The sequence below is a fragment of the Cupressus sempervirens genome, chromosome 4, assembly GCF_028749045.1.
Source record: "Cupressus sempervirens isolate cs-2001-9-10 chromosome 4, ASM2874904v1, whole genome shotgun sequence".
NCBI classification, from domain to species: domain Eukaryota; kingdom Viridiplantae; phylum Streptophyta; class Pinopsida; order Cupressales; family Cupressaceae; genus Cupressus; species Cupressus sempervirens.
In genome coordinates, this window is record NC_143121.1 from 9,551,620 (window position 1) to 9,561,462 (window position 9,843).

Consider the following 9,843-nt stretch of genomic DNA (forward strand, 5'->3'; position numbering starts at 1 on the left):
TTCCTTTTTTGGATACTTATTCACTTTTCTGGAGAATAATCGATTAGGGCATTTAACCAGCCAATCTAGTTAAACCCCGAATCGACCCAAACAAAAATAGGCTATTCTTATAAATAGGAATTCATCTATGGCAAAGCTGCTAGAAATTAAAATAAATCAATTAAAAATCCCGAAAACCCAAAAACACATAAATCTCCTAAACAACTTTCGCGACAAAGAGAAACTCTAAATGCACAGACGCGCTTACTGGTTTAATCATATAATGCAAATGAGTTTGGATTTAATAATCACCGAAAGGTTTAAATGAAACATTTAATTAAGGCTACATCGACCCTACAAAGGCAACATTGGTAAAATATGAACGGCTGAATCACTAACTCCATGTGCCACTGCCAGGGATATAAATCCTACACACTAAACAACATGATCAAGTGCAATTACATATAATAACATAGCCAAAGCAATAAATGCATTAAATCACCTAATTTAACCATTTATTTAATTATATCAAAATAATCTATTTACATCACTCATGTTTGCATAAAGCATAACAACATAGGAATGAAGTAAACAACCATAGCATTAAATCCATCACATAACAAAATCAGATGTATGTCCAAATACTAGATAACCAGATATCATCATAAAACACACTGTCATCTCAAAATGGCATCATCATGCAATATGATTAATTGAACAACATAGTAGTCTAATATCTATGATACTGGAATCAAAGTGTAACATCTGACCCTCGGGTCCTCTCAAATGTAAACATAACATGAGTAACAAATATCTCTCTAATCAGAAATATAACAAGGTAAATGTCCATAGCACATAACCAAAGAATCCAACAAGAATAATCCATTTCTAATTACTAATGCATTTAATAAGGCACTTAAAACACATAAGCGAACACAGTCATAAACATGACTAACCACTACTACAGGAACCCAGTCCAGTGTAGCATGGTAAAAGAACATAGTGCAATCTTTGCACACATCTCAAGGTAATCATGGAACAACCTCATGATACCACATCGATCCTGGTAACCACTGGCACAAACCTCAGTGAGCCAAAAATCACATCATAATCTCAAAGATTAGTCAAAAGCATAATCAAAGCAACTAATACAGAAACATAAATCTAAACACCTCAACGGTGTAGACCACTCAGGGTCACAATCATGATCCATCACAACAAAAGATCAGCAAGGTTGCATCCATCAGGATGACTTATAGAAGTCAAATTGGAGAGGCACTACACAACATGTCAGCCATATGTCAGCCATAATATGTCAGCTACAATGTTGGCCACGGCCCACTAATTATGAAGTATGTACAGTACTTTCTTGATTAGTCACCATAATCTAACATAAATTAATACAATGGCTATAATTAAGTAACTCACTTTCACATGACCATGAAGAAATTAATTGATATAATGGCTATAATTAACTAACTCACTTTCATATGATATTGATTCATTAAAACAATGGCTAAGTTCAATTTAAAATTTATGGCACAAATTTGGGATGTAACAATGTTACTCATTGAGCCTTGAAGGGAGTTACTCCTTTTGAAGCTTGGAGTGGTCAAAAACCATCAGTTAAGCACTTTCAAGTTTTTGGCTCTCCTACATGGGACCACATTCCTACAGACAAATGCAAGGCCTTAGATCTGCAGAGAAAACCTTGCACATTTTTAGATTATCCTGATGGTGTGAATGGTTATCGGTTGCTCCACTCTACTACACATGAGTTGTTCATTGAGAGGAGTGTTTAGTTTGAGGACAAATCTTCAAGCCCACTTTCTATGACTTCTCCAACTCCTTCTACTTTAACATTGGAGTCACTTGGAATACATGAAAAATCTTCCGATGAGTTAGATTCACCTAAGCAGTCTTCTATCTCCACTTCCAATGTAGAGAGTGATTCAGAGGACTCACCTCCTTCCTCTCCTAGTCATCATTCAAAGGTTGATGATTCCCCTCTAGATTCTCCATCTTCTGGTCCACTTTGGGCTAGACAGACCTTACAATCTATAGGTGATTGGGTTGGAGATCCATCAGACACCAGCCATACTAATTTATAGTTCTAGGATGCTCCACATGTCTTCATTGCTACTACCTCAAATCCACACTCCTTTCATGAGGTTTGTTGTATTCTTGAGTGGGATGCAACTATGCAGGAAGAGTATAGTTCGTTGATGAGGAACTACACTTGGGATCTTGTCCCTCTTCCTAAGGGAGGAAAACTTGTTTGATGTAAGCGGATCTATAGAACAAAATTTGTATTAGATGGGTTAGTTACCAAGCATAAGGCTCGCTTGGTCACCAAAGGATTCTCTCAAGTTTCTGGGATTGACTACTTTGAGACTTTTGTGCTAGTTGCCTAAATGAATTCCATTCAAATTTTTCTTGCCATTGTTGTAGCTAATCATTGGAAAGTACATCAAATGGATGTGAAGAGTGCTTCTCTTCATGGTGACCTTCATGAGGAGATCTACATGGAGTAGCCACAGGGATTCCTTTAGGACTCGTCACTTGTGTGTTATCTTTGGAAGTCTCTCTATGGCCTCAAATAGGCTCCTCGGGTCTAGTATGCCAAGATGGACTCCTTCCTTCTATCAGTTGGGTTCACTCAATGCCATTCTGATCCTAATGTCTACATTCTAGAACAGGGCGATTCACTCCTATTTTTAGGTTTTTATTTTGATGACTTGATGATCACGGGAAGTTCTTCACCCACCATTAAGGCTGTCAAATTTTCCCTTCATGATATTTTTCTGATGACTGACTTGGGCTTGTTGCATTACTTTCTTGAGATTGAGATCTTTCAGTCTCCTTTTGAGATCACCATCAAACAGTCCAATCATGCTCTAGCTTTACTCTCAAAGTTTCATATGGTTGACTATAAGCCTTCTCTAACTCCCTTCCTTTCTAGATTCAAACTTGAGGCTCAGTGTTCTTCTCCACTTATTGATGGAACTTTGTATTGACAAATTGTTGGGAGACTCATTTATCTGACTCATACAAGACCCAACATCTCATATGATGTAGGCCTGGTCTCTTGATTCATGCAGGAACCTCATGAGCTACACTGGAAAGAAACCAAGTAGATCCTTCACTACATTCAAGGTTCTCACAATTGTGGGATTCACTACATAGCAGGTATTAAGCTTGATTTGGTGCGCTACATAGATTCAGATTGGGCAGGTGATTCTCAAGATCACAAGTCTACTTCGAGTTACAACTTCTCACTTGCTTCAAGTCCTATTTTTCGGTCAAGAAAAAAGTAGTCTACTATTGCTCTATCTTCTACTGAGGCTGAGTATCGAGGGGCTATGAATGCCACCATTGAGGCCATTTGGTTTCAACATCTTGTCACTATTTTTTGTATCCAGATCAGATGGCCATCAGTCATATTTTGTGACAAATAGAGTGCCATTCAAATCTCATGGAATCTAGTCCATCATTAGCAGACCAAACACATAGAGATCCACATGCACTACATCAAAAAGCTCATCCATGGTCACATCATTGACCATCACTATTGTCCAACTTTCAAGCAGGTTGCTAATATCTTCACCAAATCCTTCACTAAGAGCAAGTTCCTTCATTTGCAAGCTTTGTTGGGGGTGCAAGATGTTTCATCCTTTGGGCGGGCCTCTTCCTCTCACTCAAAGTCTTGACTTTTTTTGGGGGGTGTCTCCTTTCTCTCTTTTGAGGGAATTTTATGTACATGGGCACCTCATTAGGCTTGACTTGTTGAGACCCATTTGTACATCTACCTAAGCTTTGCTTATGGGGGTTTTTAGTGTAGTTTTTTATTTCCTAGTAGGTTATTTATTTTTCCCTATATTACTATATTTTTTGTACACTTTTAATAATCATGCTTAGGTTAATAAAGCATGTCTTATTAGGTGAGTGGTTGTGAGGTATAACCTTCCTACATGTGAGCATCCATTAGCTATCTTGGGAAGATACTTTGCTATGTTTAGTTTGATAGATGGTTGCTCCTCATTGGTCAGTGTTGCCACCTCGTCCCTCTTCCTAGTCTATATAAGCATGCTACCTAGCTTGTATTTGGAATATTTTGTTTTTGCATCCTCTTAATTCTATTTTTCTTCTAACATTTGCATTACTCTCTTAGAGACTAATTTTGTGGTAATATTTTGATTTTGTATCATTTGCATTCATAGTTTAGATATCTATTCTTTGCACTACTTTTCTAGGTTATTAATCTTTTCAAATTCTAACACAAACCCCCAACAAATAACCACACAACAAAAACTCAACAACAACAAAACAATAATGCAAGATCTTACACCAAATTACAACTCTTTATTCATAGATATAATTGATTACATGCAATATGCTTGGTTGTAAGGGCTTCTGGGTTAGGGCCAAACACAAATAGTAGTTACAAAATAAGTTATACAAGATCCAACAAGATCCAACTTACAAACCCAATCCTAGCTAGTCTAGACACACTAATAGATAAGAACACCAAGAATAAACCACACTTGTACCCTTAGGTCCACCAAGAAATCCTCTAGTTCTCAAGCCACAACCCTAGCTCTTCAAAATTTTCATCTACACTTCATCCCCTTCTCCAAGCTGGAATGATAACTTCTTAATCTTGTTGTAAACTATGTCACATTCGGTGCTCTATCTATAGACTTAGGAAAAACTTGCTCTCTAGCTACTCTCCAAACTCACTCCTCTTTTGAATGAATGAATCATCACTAAAGACTCTACCCAACCCCTTATTTATACCCAACTAAGCCACAAGTCAGCCCAGTAGGCTACAAACTAAATTAAATCCCTTACATTAAATATAGGTTGAGCCACAAGTCAACTAAAACACTAAATTAAATACCCATACATAAATTAAATTCCAAAATTTGGCTCATAGACAAATCAGCATGAACATAACCAAAACCAATACTGGCACTCAACACATACATGAACACTCAGCATCCATTAGAAAAATTGGCACCAATAGGTTCACGCAGCACATGAAGGAACACTCGGTCAACACAAGATTGCTACAGTAACTCGGTATCCACTAGGAGCTATAGTAACTCAGCATCCATTAGAGCTATAGTAACTCAGCATCCACTAGAGTTATAGTAACTTGGTATCCATTAGATCTATAGTAACTCGAAATCCACTAGAGCTATAGTAACTCAGCATCCACTAGAGCTATAGTAACTTAGCATACACTAGAGCTACAGTAACTTGACATACACTAGAAGCTACAATAACTTAGCATCCTCTAGAGATATAGTAACTTAGCATACACTAGGAGCTACAATAACTTAGCATCCACTAGATCTATAGTAACTCACCATCCACTAGAGCTACAGTAACTCGACATACACTAGAGTTATAGTAACTTGACATACACTAAATAGCTTGGCAGCAACAAAAAATTGGAAACCATTAGCACTTGGCTACAACATGTAGGATTGGAAGAAAGCCTTGAATGCTCCTACATCAGTTCTCTTCTATGTGATCTATTATTTTATGATATTGGTTATATTTTCATGTAACTATTATTTCTATCGATGGTTAATCCTAACAGATCCATCCACTGGGGGGAATGCCATTTGGTATTACTTCTAGCATTTCTTTTAGAATTATCAAAATATTTAGCCTCCTCAAGAAGGTGTCAATCTTTGATCACCTGGTAATCCCAAAGGGAAGGCTTTCTACTGGGCTTTCTCAAAAATGCTAGCTCAAAAATTTTCTCTTATCTAGCTTAACCATCAAAGTAGTAACACTTCCAAAATTTAGTTGAATTTTCCTGAAAATCATATTGTTCCTTTCTTTCCAAATCCTATAGCAGACATGTGGGGGAAAGATTCTCTAAAGGAGGGGAATTGGGGGATGTGTGGAGGAGGGGATCCAAACTATTAAATGATTTATTCCATCTCCCAAACCCATTAAGATTAAAATTTTGAAAAATAGTTTATCATATCTGAGTTGTGGTAGATATTTTCCTCACCATATTTCCTCCTAAAAGAGACAAAAAAATGTGGTAAATATTTTCCTCCTCATGCTTAAAAATGTAGCATCTATTAGGAAATTGGAAGCCTCTTCTCCTAAGGTTATCAAAAGTTTGGATTCATTCATGAAGTGTAGTCCACCAAAAAAAATTTATCTTAGGTGTTAACAGTTGAAACCAAAGCTTCTTCCATCAAAATATTGGGACCTCTATGTCAATCAGTTGTAGGTAGGTAGATCTAAATGAGAAATCACCAGAACTATTTTTATCCCATATGATTATATCATTAGAGGGCATTGTATGAACTATGAAGGTTTTGATAAAGTCTTTCAATTCCTTAATCAATGCTAAATCTTGAGGGTTACTTCTCCAATTGTTGTTGAGAGTTATCCATTTTTTAGAAGGATTGGTGTAATCTTTGACATACATGTAGTTATTAAGAATAAAATATTTAGCTTGGTTACTAAGAATAAAAGATTTAGTCATTTTCTAAGTAAAGTAATATGTTTTGATAAATTGAGTCATATATCTCTTTTCCCCACACCTTAACATGCAATCCTAGATCACTTCACCTCACCCTTGGTCTCTCCCCCTCTTTTTATCCCTCCTTATTTATCTTTCTTCTTATCTATGTCAAGCTCTATATTATGTGAATTAAGAATTCAGATTGTACAGTACCTAGTGTAGAACCTACGGCATTGTGATTTAATTGAAAGCAATTGAAATGCTACAATAGATGTTTTTTTGAGCCAAAAATGATCCACTCAATTAGAAAATAGAGCTTATACGAATTTGATGGATCCCAAGGGTCACCACTATCATTTGGAAATGAAAATGAAAATTCCACAAGCTAATTAATTACAAAATAAAATCTAACAACTATAAGAACTACCAAAAATCTATATTTAAAATTACATCTACTTGTAGAAGTCATAACTTTCTACTCGTAACTCAAAATCACAAACTGTCAAAATTTTTTGAAATATCTTCTAAAGTACTACATTTAGTGGTTGAAGATTTTATGATAGCTACATGTTCTTACTATTTCCGAAGCCCCAAAATTCACTAGAGGCCTCCAAAAATGCAAAATACTAGAACATAGAAAATACCAAAAGATAGACTTCACTATTTTCCTTTTTTTTCTTGTGACAAAATCCTCTACATCTTCTTGGACTATGTTTTGATAACTACATGTTTATTCCTACCACTTTATGTGACTACTTCCACTACCTCACTATCTCTCTCCTAAGGGTTGTACTTGTCTCTATGCCACTCACATTCTCCTTTACTTTCTATTTTACCTTCATTATGGATCTCTCACTAACTATCCCTCCCTCAATATTTATCATAATACTCTTAATCTCACATGCCTCTTGCCTTTATCCTTTCACACACACACACACACACACACACACACATCTTTGTCCCCTCTCACACAAACTCTAATTACTTATCCATTACTATCTAGCTCTCTACCTTTACTTCTACCTCTACAACTACTTGTATCTCTCTCCACTACCCTCATTTTTTTTTATTTTTTTTTTTGAGTTTTTAGAGTTTTTTTACTTTTAGTAAACCAAATTATTCCTACAACTTTCAAAATATTTTTATTTAAATGAAAAAAATCAATCCCATACAACCTAGAAGGGTTACCCACTCTCCCTTGACATATATATGATTTCAATGGATGAACTCTAATACCTTCTAAGAGATGAGTCCATCTCTTCCAAGGTCAAAGGTATTACCCAATCATATGAGGAAGACCTCACACATGTCCTATTTTTTGATGTTACAACAATCCTCATAGTATTAAATATACATAATTTGAGAAAACTAGCAGATAAATTGGATATCTTTCACAAATTCTCTAAGAGTAATATCTCTCCTTAAATCCAACCAAGATTGGGAAAAGAGTATTTTCATTTGGTTCTCTAACTATTGTTTTTCTTGGGGGTTTCAAGCACCAAGTAAGATATTGGGTATCCCATTTTTTATTTACTCAAACTTGAAGGAGATGTAGTTTTGGATTATGCATAAAATTCATAATAAATTTGAATATGGAACAAAAGCTAAATGTCTTTGTCGAGGAGATAGAAAGTGTGTTAGATGATCTTTTCCTCTTATAATATTTTATTACACCTCAACTTAATTTTTTAATAAATATAAATGTAATCAAATTTAGAAAAAAATGTAGGGTGCGTTAGCTAAAAAGACCAATGATTAGAAGGACTAGCCCTTATTGCCAAGTGGATTTTCAAATCTCTTTAAGGAGAAAAACCTTTAAAAATATAGCACATAAATAATATTAGTAAAGTAGTGCCTTGCAAAGGTTATTCCTAGAAAGGGCTCCCTCTATGTGACCTCATTGTAGGAACCATCCTTGTCAAGGTTACTAGTTTTGATGTGTTTAAGGAAGCTTGGAGAGGTTGACATTATGTGAGACACCTTATATCCCATAATTACATTAGTTTAGATACTAGTATAGTTTGTGGAAAGTTATCTATCTAGTGGGATATTCAAGGAACAAGAAAAAACTCCTTAATATGTTGCAAGGATGTTCAGTTAAATAGTATACAACAAAAGACATTACTAGATTGAAGGATAAAATAATAAATGCAAAAATTATAGACTCAGAGGTGATTAGCATCAAATTTGATATCTATTAGAGGCATTTAGACCATACTCTATTTTGACAGGAACTTACTAGAATCTCTCTAATACCAAACGATGTGACTCTATTAATTATGTGTTTATTTCCTTTCACTAGGATGATGGCACTGATGTGCCATCCATTATAGATAAATTTGTCTACTCCATCCTTGTTGACAATAGAGATATCTTTTGCTACCTAAGCTCTTGCTCAATTGTAAAGTTTCAACCCTCTACAACAATTTTGAGCATGTCCATGATATACAAGTGGAACCCAATAAGAGGTTTGTTTGGAGGTTAGTTATTCACAGACTCTCAATTAAGCATCATAAAGATGATTTTAATTTGTGGACTATTTGTACAACTCTAGATATCCTAGAGAATGTGTATTTGAATGTTTGATTGCTAGAGAGATAGGGGGCTATATAGTTTTTCTATTTATGATATCTTCAAGTATTTTCATATTTGTCTTTGTTATTGTACCCCTTATAGTAGGTTATTTGAGTTTTTTTGGTTATAGATAGGAGATGTTATGAGTAGATGACATGATATTTGATAGTCATCATATCTAAACACTACATATTTAAAATGATTAAATATTTTATATATTATATATTGGATTTCCATTTGTCAATCTATGTTGAATGATTAAGACTAGAGCTCTTTGATAATTTTTTACAAAGTAAAATCTTGGACTCACAAAAAAATTTAAACACTTTATCTTGTTTTACGAAAACAAATAAAACTTAATACCCCCTCCTCCCCCAAAAAGGATTCAACATAGTTTTCTTATTTATAATGTATTATGCCAAATGATGTTAAAAAGAAAATTTTAATTTATTACCATTTTCTTTTAAATAATTGTTTCTTGTAATGGTTTTAAAAATGATTTGTTTTATTAATATTTAATAAATAAAAATAATCCTCAAAACTTTCATCCAAAATGTTCTACAATTGTTTAATATTTTCTTTCTTATAATGATGTTTAGAAGGCTGATTTTTTAATTGATATTTAATGGAAAAATATTTTGCTAAAAAATGCCTTAAAAAAACTAGATAGAAATATTCATTTTAAAGAAAATATTCTTAATATCTTATCATTAGATTAATATTGACTCTACAATGACAATATGGTTTGTAAGGAAACAAAACAAAAAGATATAATGTTAAAAGTAAAAATTAGA